This window comes from Panthera tigris, chromosome A2, assembly GCF_018350195.1.
Source record: "Panthera tigris isolate Pti1 chromosome A2, P.tigris_Pti1_mat1.1, whole genome shotgun sequence".
Lineage (NCBI taxonomy): Eukaryota > Metazoa > Chordata > Mammalia > Carnivora > Felidae > Panthera > Panthera tigris.
In genome coordinates this window covers 133,831,709-133,845,069 of record NC_056661.1, presented here as the reverse complement: position 1 = coordinate 133,845,069, position 13,361 = coordinate 133,831,709, and positions in this window count along the sequence as shown.

Below are 13,361 nucleotides of genomic sequence, written 5' to 3'. Positions count from 1 at the left end.
TAAAGTCCTTATAGTCAGACTCATGTTCTTAATACTATTACATATACATATGCATACACACATTATATATACATAGTCATATATAAAATATATATAAATATAGCTTGATCATATAATGTATAATAAGGTGATAAATATTACTAAGTGTGAAATGGTTGCATTGGATATAGATGTCTATAACACCATATTATGTAATCTTGGTACTGGAAAACTAATGTCTATAATTTAAAAGTATGGCTTACCTCACTTCTGAGAAAAACTACCAGTGTTAGACAACTAATATTTGGCTGTTTGTTACTCTCATGATCAATGAACACAACTGGTCTCAAATAATGTCCTTTATGGCAGTAGAAAAGTGTCAAAAATCATGTACATTTTAAAAGATATTGTCTTGGGGCACCTGAGTGGCTCAGTTAGCGTCTGACTCTTGATTTCAGCTCAGATCCTGATCTCGTGGTCGTGAGGTCAAGTCCCATGTTGAGCTCTGCATTGGGCATGGGGCCTGCTTGAGATTCTGTCTCTCTCCCTCTGCCCCTCTCCCCTGCACGTGCTCTCTCTCTCTCTCTCTCTCTCAAAAAGAAAAAAGAAAAAAAAGTAATTGTCTTTGTAAATCAAGTAATTGCCTAAACTATTGATTACTTGCAGTTAAATGTGTCCTACCTATAATTCATTTCTTCAGCTATATTTGAAAAGGCCCACACAAGTGGCACGCTTGGAGAAGCCTGGTATAGATAATTGTAGACATATCAAGGAATTATTGAAGAAGCTCATCTTTAAATTCTTCCTCTCTCCTGAATATGCCATCCTTCATCATTTGGTTCTTCCCAACTTCAATAAACCCACCTCTGCCACTGCCCCCAGTGCATGTCATTGAAACACAGAAAGTTATTCATTTAGGCATCACACCCTCTCAGGCTTTTGTTGAAGCACTTTCTGGAATGTTCTTTGCTACCTATCCTTTAAAGTTCAGTTATCCCTTTTTCCCATGAAACTCACATTGAATCCTCTAGCTAAAGCTAGTAATTTCTTATTCTAGATTCTCACAAAGTTTTCCATAAATTTTTGTCATGTATTCAAGTGGTGACTCACTGTGGAATTTGGTTTCTCCGTCTAGGCATTCAAGATAGTAATGGTGCCTCCCTTATATGGCTGTTGTGAGGATTTACTGAGATAGTACGGCCAAAGTGCTTAGCACTGGGAACAGGCATTAGCAAAGTTCTCAATAAAACATTAGCTATAATTATATTATAATACCAATCTCTCCCTGAGAACCTAGACTATTTCTTTTTTTTAATCTTTTTTTTAATGTTTATTATTTATTTTGAGAGAGAGAGAGAGAGAGAGAACATGAGCTAGTGAGGGGCAGAGAGAGAGAGAGAGAGAGGAGAGAGAGAATCCCAAGCAGGCTCTGTGCTATCAGCACAGAGAACCTGATGTGAACTGTGAGATCATGACCTGAGCTGAAATCAAGAGTTGAACTCTTACCCAACTGAGCCACCTAGCCCCCCCCCCCCCCAAAGACTATTTCTTAATTAGCTGTCTGACAAACACAGAGTCTGGCACATAAGTGGTTTAAAAAAAAATCTTTATTAGAATGCATATTGATTGAATGACTCTTTCATTTCACATCTTTAAACGGGAGCTGAAGAACTGAGCTAGCCACACTTACGTGGTTTAGAGATTCCCCCAAAATGTGGCCCTAAGACTCCAGACAAGGAGAGCAAACATTTTCTCCAGCAATCCTCAAACCATACAAATACTCCTGTTTTTCACTACCACATATTCAGTCATCAGTGAAATCTCTAATTAATTTCCAGCTCTTCAATTTCTCTGTCACTGTAAGCTCAAGCCTTCAGCATCTTTACGCAATGTCCCAAAGGAGGCACAAGGTATGGGGAGTGCCCAAGGTAATGGTGAGGCAAGGAAATACTACAGCTTGTAATTGTTCCCATGTACTTATTTGAATCATTATTACAAAATATTTCAGATATACAAAAAACTCTAAAACAAACAAACATGGTCTACCCCTTCCATATCTAATTCCTTTTCCTTCTTCCCATGGATAACCACTAATCTGAAACTGATGTTCATCATTCCATGTATGTTTGTTCTTATTCAATATAAGACTGTTTCTTTTTCATCTTTTTTACCCACTTAATCTGTTACCTAATTCACAAAGTATTTATGGAATAAATTAATGAGTATGATTCCTTTGTATACTCTTAAAAACAGCATAGAAAGTATTAGACTAATTTATCACTTTAAAAATCTCCCTATAGGGATGCCTGGGCTCAGTCAGAAGAGCATTCCACTCTTGATCTCGGGGTCATGAGTTCAAGCCCCACATTGAATGTAGAGATTACTAAAACAATTAAACTTTTAAAAAATAACAAAAAAATTAAAAATCCCCTATATGGCCAACATAAATTTCAGGGGATGGGTGAAAAATTAAGTCAGACTTGACTTGGAAAGGTGAAGCAAAACAATGAACAGATTTGCTGGTAGTAAGTGGAAGATAGATCTAATATCTTCGATTTTTTACCCTTAATGTCTAATAATACTTTTAACTCTTATTTGGACTCCATGATAGAATAGCAATAGAGCAGAAAGATAAGTTTGTCATTAGTGTTTCCCCAGGCCATACCAGCCTACAATAAAATTGTATTTCTCTACCTCAGGTGAAGCCAAAGAATCGCAGGAGTACCTGCTCAAATTCCCTCTTCTTGGTTCTTTGAAAGTGCCATGGTGATTCACGTACATTTAGAAGTACTTACACTGCCATCTTCCTCTGCCTTTTGACATTAGCCTTTATCACCTCTGCTGCTGCCCGCCTCATCAGACCTTTCCCAATGTTGTAGCTCTGGAGTCTTTCCTCCTCATGTGGTTCTCCCCTCATGGGACATACATCTTAGTGTTCATGTCACTTCATCTTCTTCTGGTGACTTTAGCTGCATCTTTTGCAGGTAGGTGCTGGCTGATCTCCAGCCACTGTCCCAGGCTGTGTGGTAGGGTGCTCACTTCTCTCCAGTCTCCTCCTGTGAGCCTCTTCTGATGGATAGGGCTGTAGCAGACACATCTGCTCTGACCAGATCCCTTTGGATCACTTTGACTATTTCTGGGCTTCTGTGCTTTTTTGCCTCTGCTTCACAGAACCTGCAATTATTCTTTGGAAGACTGCTCCTGCACTGCTGAGGCTGTCCTGCCAGCAAGCATAGAGCCAGGAGTTTAGGTCCAATGAAGCAGCTCTTAACCAATGGCTGTCAAATGATGAGTACAAAACCCAAGCTCCCTAGCCCCAGATCAGAACAACTCTGAGGTGTAACTTATATTCCAGATTTCCCCTGAGGGATAGAGCCAATCTCAACTTGCCTTTTCCCCTCTCTTGGGAGTGACTGAGGTATTCTGAAAAGTAATCAGATTAGGAACATAAGAACAGCAATAGAATAGAAAGTAGGTTTTGCACATGAGGGCACTTGGGGCTCCAGATTGGAGCTGGGAGGCCAGTTGTCAAGCTTGGAGCACCTCATCAGAGTTAGAATAGCCTTGAGGATGAGCCCCAAAATATTGATTTGAATAGACTTTAATCTACTCTTGCCTCAGTAAGATTAGCCCTGGGAATAGTGTAGGGCTAATTTTGTAGGTGATTTGCAACGTGGAGAGAAATAGAGCAAAGCCAAGCCAGGAGCTCGCCTGAATGGGGTTTGACACTATGCAAAGCAGAGAGGTGGAGTAGAGAGAATGCTAAACCACAGGATATGACCCATGTCCTAAAATAACTTATATTCTGGTTATAAGATAAGCCTGCAAGGCAATATGTGATAAGTGCAAAATAAATGGCACAAATGAGAAATGTTTTCTTTATGAGATTGGATGTAAAACATATTGCAATAATGGATGGAAGGAGGAAATATAGGCTTTTAAATTCTACTCTTTTGTATTTCCTAATCTGCTACACTGCCTATTTCATGACTAAAGTGTGAATTTAAGGCATACTACAATGTTAAATTATTCAAACCTAAATCTTAATACTTTTAGAGAAAAATCTAGATTCCAAAGATAAGGGTATGTGATTACTTCTATGGATTTACATACCAACTGCTTCTTTGATTAATTGGCTCATTTTAGAAAAACAGTTTCATAACTCCACAACATTTGACACAGTAAACCAAAGTGAGAGATTGATGTATAGGAGCACATATTAGAGTAGACCGTTTTGAGTGATGTTAAAGAAAGGGATGTCTACATCTTGGGAAAGTAATTTTCTTTTGTAAAAAAGCACCATATTTCAGTCAAACATTTCTGTATTTTAACTTATGGGAGAAATAGCTTATGATTTCTGCCAATTAGTGAAATCATCCTGGGCCTCAATTACATCATCCATTAAAAGGGAAACAAGGGGCGCCTGGGTGGCTCAGTCGGTTAAGCGTCCGACTTCAACTCAGGTCACGATCTCGCGGTCCGTGAGTTCCAGCCCCGCGTCAGGCTCTGGGCTGACAGCTCAGAGCCTGGAGCCTGCTTCAGATTCTGTGTCTCCCTCTCTCTCTGACCCTCCCTCGTTCATGCTCTGTCTCTCTCTGTCTCAAAAATAAATAAATGTTAAAAAAAAATTTTAAAGGGAAACAAAAGTAGTACCAATATCACTGTTTTTATGAGGATAAAGTAATATATAAATGTTGCATACTTTATAAATATGTAAAGCATTACTGTTTGTAACTCAGAGTCTGAGAAAATTGAAATCTATTTATTCATCTTCACTGTCATAACCATAATGGATATACAAAATATTTCCACCAACTTTTCATTTAAATGAAACATTAAAAAGATGTTTTGATACTGTCTTACCTTGTAGTTGTCATGGATAAAAAAACCTTATGGAATACAGGAAAGAGTATTGGCCTAGAATATGCAGATTTCAGCTCTGTTTTTATCACTTAAAAAGTCCATTGAGGGTGAAGCAGGTGAAGGGGATTAAGAGTGCACTCATCATGATGAGCACTGAGCAATGTATAGAATTGATGAATCACTATATTATGCACCTGAAACTAATATAAAACTGTATACAAAGTCTAATAGTCTTGGATAAGTCTCTTAACGTGTTGATTCAATTCAAAGACTTACTGTGAAACTTGGATGAAATAATGTACAAAAGGGGCTTTATAAAAGAGAAAGTGCTGGATGAATGTAAAGAATTTATCATTAGGGGGTGCCTGGGTGACTTGGTCAGTTAAGCAACTGACTTTGGCTCAGGTCATGATCTCAAGGTTCATGGGTTTGAGCCCCATGTCGGGTTCTGTGCTGGCAGCTCAGAGCCTGGAGCCTGCTTCAGATTCTGTGTCTTCCTCTCTGTCTCTGCCCCTCCCCCACTTGTTCTCTCTCTCTCTCTCTCTCTCTCTCTCTCTCTCTCAAAAAAAATAAATATTAAAAAAAGAATTTAAGAATTTATCATTAAAGTACATTATGACTTGTGACATCAGTAACCTGTCATTCATCTTTCTTTTGGTTGGGTCTCTAGTGTACTCAAGTCTACTAATGCATGAGCAGTTGTTCATTTATTGTGCTTCTCTTATATGCCAGCACTCTACTAGTTGGAGATGCAGCAATGAACAAAGCAGACATGGCGCCTGCCTAGCTACTTATTTAAAGGAGAGACAGATAGTAAACAAATAATCACTCAAATAACTATGGAATTACAATTGTGATAAGTGCAATGAAGGAAACGTACAGAGTGATTTGAGTGTATAGGTTGGGAGGTAATTCCCAATGGGTCTTCATGTTTTGGCACATCTTGCAAGCAGACTGACTACCCTTTGTTCTGGATTATCTTTCTAAAGGAAGTTTGCATAGCAAACAATCTTGGAGGATAATATCTTCCTCCAGAGCAACGCATAGGCATGCTTACTTCCCACTCTAAGACGTTTGGGTTCCCTAAGCTCAAGGTTCTTCTCCCGTAATGCACCCGATTACACATGCAGGCTTCCATCTGGACCCATCTCTGTTGCCAGATGAGACTTGGGCATCAGAGAAAACTAATGCAAATATGCTGATGTTCTTGGTGCTTGGTGTGCCATGAGTAATAAAACACTTTGCCTCTGAGCAAGAGGTCTCGTATTTTCTTCCAGCATCTATGAAACTGTAGCAGGCTAATGTGTTGCTTGAAAGCAGGGCAGGATTACAGACTCATTATAAAAAAGGATTGACATGTAAGCCTCTAGTCTAACCTCCCTCCAATTCATTTTAATGCATTTAAGAATATAGATTAGTATACTAAACACCTGTATATTCACAGCCCAGCTTTTTCAAATGCTAACTAGCATTGTTTCATATTTGCTTCAGCTCTGGTGTTTATGAATAAAGCATTACTTACACAGTTGAGGTTCCCTGTGTCTTCCTCCCTCATCTCATTCTCCTCTGTCCCTCCCTCACTATCATGAATTCAATGTGGATCATTGTGTGCCACTTATTTTCTCCTTATAATATCTACTATTTTAACAACAGTTTGTATGTAAATGAATGTACAAGGTGATAAAGAACTTTGATGTTCAAGCACATATTTCACTGTATAAGGACAGGGCAATATTGCCAATGATAGACGAAGTCTTCCTGGAGAAGATCATCTGAATCATCTCAGGATTATAATCCGGCTTCAGCTTTCTGTGAGTTTACAAATGCTCTCTTTGGGGAAGTCGGGGGGCAAGGGCATGACAGAGTCCCAGGAAACACTGAGCCACCACAGTTGGTACTGGAATGTGGACAGGTTTGAGACATCTGAGGAATAAATAAGGGGAGTGGGTAGGTTTCTTTGTGTGTTCAGGTCCTGAGCTCACAATGGCCAACCTCCTGCTCTCAGGATTAGGTTGAAGCAGTGTACTTCTGTGGGATGAGATGGATGTTCTCAAATGGTCCAAGCAGATGGTCTTTGGCCTGGCATGGAGGAGACAGCAGGAACTTCTGCACATGGTCAAAGCAAGCCAAGTACAGACACAGATCTGATCCAGGCTTACCTCGGCATTCAGCCCTCAGATTACAGCAGGCATTTTTATCCTGAAGGCATTTAACCTGTCCTATTTCTGGAGGTATATGGTTCTCCAATCTGGACATGCCCCCTCTTTGCCAAGTTTATAGGTATCATCTCGGTGTCTTCTTTTCTCATTCTCTTGGCGATTCCTTTAGTACTCTGTGTTGAATCTATTTGAGATCTATTTTGTGTCAGATCTCCTATTTTCTGTATCCAACGACTTCCTCTTTTTTTCATTTACTCTTATGTTTATAGAACTTAGAGTCCAGATGCCTCCTGAGGAAAGGTATCTAAGAGGTAAATTTTTGCAACTGTACATATCTGAAAACATCATTATTTGACTGTTATGCTTGATTCATAGTTGGATGTATCTAGAATTCTAAATTGGAATTCATTTTCATTCAGAATTTTGAAGGCATTTTTCCATTGTCTCTAGATTTGTGTGTGTATGTCTGTGTATGTGACCTTCTCTTTGTCTCAGTGTTCTGAAATGACACAAGTGACTTTTGCGGGTCTATTTTCATCAATTTTAGTGGGTCCTGTGGGTTCTTCCAATCTGGAAAATCATGTCCTTCAGTTCTGAGAAATTACATAAATTATTTCATTGATAATTTTCATTTTCCACCTTCCCTGTACTTTCTTTCTGCAATTCCAGTTATTTGTACATTCTACCTCCTAGGTTCCTGCTCCATTTTTATTATTTATTTATTTATTTTTCATCTTTTAAAAAAAAAAGTTATTCTTGAGAGAGAGACAGGGTGTGAGCAGGGGAGGAGCATAGAGAGAGGGAGACACAGAATCCAAAGCAGGCTCCAGGCTCTGAGCTATCAGCACAGAGCCTGACGCGGGGATCAAACCCACGAACAGCGAGATCATGACCTGAGCCAAAGTCGTACGCTCAACTGACTGAGCCACCCAGGCACCCTGGTGCTCCATTTTTAAAAGTCTTTTCTTTCCTATATTTACATATCTTTTCATTTCTTTACTATTTTTCAAATAACAGCCCTGACTTACTTGACTACTGAGTTTTTCATTTTATTTGTTACCGGCTCATGTTTATGAGTGTTTGGCTAACTAGTTGAGTTTTATTTTAGGAATATCTGACTGGGCCATTTTATGATTCTCCTCTTGTTTTGGTCAGAATCCCCACAGCAGACTCTTCTTCTAATCTCCGGAATTAGAAGAGAGAAGGCCTAGCTAATAGCATTTGAGAAGTCCAGTCAAAGAAGGCTGGATGTCTCATCATTCACCATCCAGATGTTCCTTTAACTACTGGATGATATTGTCACCTTCACCCATGCTTGGTATCCCCCAGCCCAGAATCCCTTTATTTTACCCTTACCAGAGAATAAAATTCCAGACTTCTGGTAGACTGGGGATGGCTCAGCAGTACAGAGTAGGGGAGAGCATCTAAGGATCTATCTGTCTCTCAAACAGCCTTTATCTGGTCCCTATAATTTGGGGCCTCATTTCACCCCATTTCCAAAGGTATTTTGTGCTATCAAGTCATGGACCCTTGAGTATTCCGTGGGTACAAATGAGATTGATTCTTGGGTTTTGCCACCAGTTTAGCTTCTTGAGGTCCTCAAGACTACTGCCATCCTCTAGTCTCAAAATTTTCTAGTCTCAAAATTTCTGGCACTGTTGTATCCTTTCCTCTTCCCCCACATTGTTGTGTGTTCATTAATTTTAAAAAGGTCCTTTTATTGGGGTCTTGTGATGGGGGGGAAAAGTATGTGTTCACTTTACCAACTTTATGTAGAACCTCCAATCCATCTACTATCATGCTGTAGCTGGGAGGGACATCCTGTGTTGGTTTTGTGGGTGGTGGGTGCAATCTTATCACGTGAGGATATTATACACAATTTGGTTTTGTTTTCTTTTTTAGTTTTCCCAAACACTGCATTTTTCAAAATACAAATCTGTTAGCATAGCTCTCCCCATGTGACTTCTGTTTCAGCAGCTTCCTACATAGCTATTAGATCAAGACAAAATTCTTAAGCATGATTTTTTCAAGATCATATCAGCGGGGACAAATTTACAGTGAAACATATATACATATATATATATATATATATATATATATATATATATATATAGCAGCACAGTGTTGTTTTATTTCAAACTCAGATGGAATGTGAGTGCCTGGAGGCAAGATCTAGATCTCCATTTTACCATAGGTCTTGCCTCTCCCTCTTGTCATTTCACACATTGTCTGCCCAATCCCTGAGTATTAGAGTCACTTACCAGGCTTTTCATGTTTTGGCTTCTCTAGCTTATGCTCTCACCACATGCCTCTCATTTTCTCAGCTTCACCACAATGGCTTTCTTTTGGTTCTTTGTAAGCCCTGTGATGCCTCTTCTTCTGGGCCTCTGAATATGCAATTTACTGCACTTGTGACCCTTTTTGTTTCTTTAATGCTGTCCTCCTTCAGATAGATATCTTGTTTCTTGGGTCATCTGGCCTTCCTGGTGAGGCCAAATCCCCCATCATAGGCCTTCCTGGCACCATGGAGCTATTTTACATTTTTTTTGTATGTTATTTGGTTGGTGTCCACTTTCCTCAACTAAATTATAAGCTTCATGGGACAGGATCTAGGTCTGATTTGCCTTCTGCTGCATTCACAGTGCCTAGCACAGAATTTGGCTCAGGGTAGGTACTTAATAACTATTTATTAAATGAAGGAATAAAGCTGATATCTTAAGGATAAATAGGAATTATAAGATGAGGACTGAGGAAAGATCTCTAGGCCAAGAAAACATATGAGAATGAGCTTGGTGGATTTGAGGAACTGAAAGACAAGGGCTGTGACCAGAGCCATGTGAACCAGGGGAAGTGGTGCTGAATGAAGCTTGAGGGACCAGCCGGGGCCAGATCACAGGGCGCCTTCTAAGCAATGATAAAACTTGCAAACTTTTCTAAGGGCAATGAAAATTTTAGTAGGGGAGTTACATACCCCAGATGCTATGAGAAGAAGGGGTTAGAAATGGCAAAAGTGGATGAGGAGAGGCTAGTTAAAAGGTTTTGGTCCTAATCAAGACAAAGCCTACTGGGTTAGACAGGAAAAAAAGGTAGCAAAAATGGACAGAAGTACCAAAGAATATTTTAGAGGTCACACAATTGGATGATGGATTGGAGATGGGAAGTGAAAAAAAAAAAAAGAATTGTCCAAAAGTGACACTCAGGTTTCTGGTCTGACCAACTGGCAAACATGGGTACTATTTATTAAGCTGGGGAGCAGAGTTTGGGAGAAAGAAAAGAAGATCACTTTTTGAATGCTTTGTTTGAGATGTCTATGAGGTGTCTGAGAAGACATGTTGAGAACACAGTTGAACCTATGAGTCTGGAGGTAAGAAAAGAGGTCCAGACTGGAGGTATAAATTTGGGGGGTGTTGGCATATAGTTGTATTTAAGCCATGGTGGTAGATGAGCTTATCCAGATAGAGGGTAGAATGGGAAGATAAGAGGCCTGAATATAAGCAACCTAAAGAAGAAGCAAATCTAGTAGGAATATTGTGGTCTCACAATGATGTCTACATTAGTGATTTTGATGTGGGAGCAGAAGTAGGTAAAATGTAAGGTGGGTGTGCTTTAATGAGCTAGATTGGAGAAGCTCACTTGGGGTTGGGTTAATCAGGTGAGAGGCCAAGATACTGAATGTCCGCCTTGTAGGTTAGGTTAACAAGAAGAGTTGGCGGGCGAAGAGGGGGAGAGACTGAGAGGTGCAGATACTACAGACTTCAGGAAATGAAAAGGAATGACCAAGTCAGTGGATAAGGGTAATGAGAACGGGGAGGGGCATATGACTGAGTAAGCCAGGTTAAAGTACTTTCTGCTTTTCAGGCAGCAATAAAGTATTTTCATTACTTGAGTGTTACAAGTAAAACCTAAAACCAACAACCACGAAACTAAGAAAACAAACTAAACTAAAAAAAAAAAAAAAAGTTTATTGCAATTATTTGCCTGGTTTCTTTGTTTAAGCATTCAGCCTTTTTGTTAGAGGATAGCAACAACAAGCAAACATCAAATGCTCCAAAAAAGTCATATAGTAAAACACAGTAATATAAGAATATGAAAATACTTGCTCCTCAAACACTTTGCCATTTAGACTTAGTACACCTGAAAACTCTGAAAAATAAAAACAGAAAATAGAAATGTTGGGGGCATATATAAATGGAAGTTTTATTTGGGATGATGAGGCCGCTTCCCTTTGGTGATAAATATTTAAGATTTTGCAACATTGTAATTAAGCGTTATAGTGTCCTTAATAGATTTGATACCTTAAATTTATAGATCACCTATTCAATTGCCAAACATGAAAGGAAATATTCATTTGTTTTTATATACTGGTAGTCACCCTCAACAAGATAAAGTCGCTAAATTATAGGTTAAATCACATTACTTATTAGTATTATAATTTCATTATATTACATAAACCTAAGATATATGAGAACTTTGATTCATAGAATGATCATTCTTGAAACAATTCATACACACACATACACACACAGGATTATCACGGACCTATTAGTACAAGTAACAAATTTAGCTACATGAAAGTAGTTTCTGTAACCAGTTAGGTAAAATTTTAGGTTACATTTTAATGTTGGAGATTCCTAAGAAGGTCTCATATGGCTAACCGTATCCTGCTAAGAAAGACTACACTTATTGTACTGGTGATTAGGAGAGAAAGTAGGTTTTCTGTATTTTACATTTGTACCACCTAAAACAGAGTGGTTTTCTTAAAAAAAAAAAAAGCATGAAAAATCATCTAGAATGCTAAGTGTTTTTTGTTTGTTTTCATGGCTGATAAATATTCACCATGACAAAAACTCAATTTAGCTTCTGTTCTCATTATAATTTTTACTTTTAAATAGGGATGGGATGACTGGGTGACTCAGTCGGTTGACCATTTGACTTTTGATTTTGGCTGAGGTCATGATCTCATGGTTCCTGGGATTGAGACCCCTGGCTCCACACTGACAGCAAGGGGTCTGCTTGGGATTCTCTCTCTCCCTCTCTCTATGCCCCTCCCCTGCTCATGCTCTCTAAACAAGAAAACAGACATTAAAAAGCAAAGAATAGGGACAAAGTGGAGTTAACCTTGAGTGTGAGGAATTTATTACAAGGAAGCTGGGTAATTTAAAAAGACGGGGATTTCAGCCAGGTGATGAGGCCTCAAGAATGTGATCTCCCAGTTCTAACTAGAAAAATTGGAACCTACGTGCATTTCAGCCTCCTGTAGACCAGACTACCGCAAGACCTGGAAGACCATTCCAGACTGGAGCAAGGCAGCTCTGGCATCCATTCCTCCTCTGTGCTCAGCCATTAATGTGATTCAACTACTTTCTGCTCCTGCTGTTACCACTTCCACAGTTATAAATAAATCAATTCACTCCTACTCTCCCCCACTCCCATTCTCAGTTGTCCAAAAAAGCAAAAATAAATTAAAAAGGTAAGCCAGAAGGGATGTGGTTGGGGGAAGGTGTCATTCAATTGGTCTCTTCCACCTCCTGGAGGGATTTCTGGTTGCTCAAGGACTTTGTTTCCTCAAGATCCTACTGGTTAATGACTCCGTGTCTCTAGTTCAAGTAAGAAGGAGAATGTGATTGGTAGTACCTCTTATCTCTGCTGGGAAAAGATCTCATTTCATAATGGCCTCATTGTCCACTCTCAGATGACTTTCTCTGGCCAGATAGTTGGTAAAACTTTACTTCTGGGTGTGTCTATGAAGTACCTCTGGAAGAGACCAGCATATGAACCAGTAGATTGAGTAAAGAAGATCTCCCTTGCCAATGCAGGTGGATATTACTCAATCCATTGAGGGCTTGAATAGAACAAAAATTCAGAGGAAGGGCAAAGACACTCTCTCTGACTGAATAGAGGCATTCCTCTACTTCCGCCCTTGGACATTGGTGTTCTTGATTCTTGGGTGTCCAGACTCAGAGACTTACACACTGCTCATCTCCTCTTTTCCAGGGGTTTGGACTTAACACCACCAGCTTTCCGGTTAGTAGCTTGCATATGGCAGATCAGCAGATCATGGGCCTTTTCAGCCTCCATAACTACATGAGCCAAGTTATGTCTAAATGGCCTCTTATATATATCTTATGGAGAATCCTAATACAGCAATATGTAAAATCTTCCTTTCATTTGTAAGTGGTAACAGTGATTTCATCTTGGGTAATAATCAATTATACAGAAACTTTGTATACTCTATTTTTTTTAATCACAGACGAGGCCTATTTTCAAAATGTAAGTCTAGTAATTCTTTTGTTTTCTCTTACAATTCTCTTAAAGTAATTCATAGGATGATGAGCCTCCTGACTAAATCCAGTGCTCATG